The sequence below is a fragment of the Priapulus caudatus genome, unplaced genomic scaffold (assembly GCF_000485595.1).
Source record: "Priapulus caudatus unplaced genomic scaffold, Priapulus_caudatus-5.0.1 Scaffold4391, whole genome shotgun sequence".
Taxonomy (NCBI): Eukaryota; Metazoa; Priapulida; class Priapulimorpha; order Priapulimorphida; family Priapulidae; genus Priapulus; species Priapulus caudatus.
In genome coordinates this window covers 4,619-5,373 of record NW_014581452.1, presented here as the reverse complement: position 1 = coordinate 5,373, position 755 = coordinate 4,619, and positions in this window count along the sequence as shown.

Here is a 755-nt window from a genome sequence, read left to right as displayed (position 1 = left end):
ATGTATACGTATAATTATATGTATATGATATATATATATATATATATATATATATGCAGTAGAGGATGATTAAACTACGGAGAAATGTTATGAAATACAAAATATTTCTATTGTATTTTGACAATCATGGCAATAGTTTGCGGTGTGATAAAGAATAACTACACAATGTTAATGCAGTCTTAATGCTTGTTGTTGTTAATGTTGCAATGTTACACGAGCCGTAAATAAACATATTCAATATTTTTTGAGCATAATGGTGTCTTCTGGTGAGAACTTTGCTCGTCGTTGACCTTTGAACTTTTATTCTTCTAACATTTGCCATAACAGTTAATTTACGTGCGGTAACTTCTTCTCTGTAGGTTTATCCATTTAAACATGTATTAAAATCCTTGAATTACTCAATTAAAATATACAAATATTATTATTAAAGTCCCCGAATTGGAATAGAGATCTTTTATAAATCTTTTGGTGCCAATAAGATTGTAAGCATGACGTAAAAAACTAATATTTCAATTGAATCGATAAAGGCTGGATATACAGCTGCTTGTATCATATTAGACACGTATCGCCATCTTTTGGCTGATTTAGATTTTCTTTGTGTTGTGTCCATCCTGCAATATCTGACGAGAATATTCACATTTTGCGAAAATTATGCATTTCAAATAGAGAGGATGTATTCTAGCATAGATTTTTATGATAAAATTCCATCGGTAGATCTCACTTAAAAAACAAGACAATGATGTCTCCGCTGCATA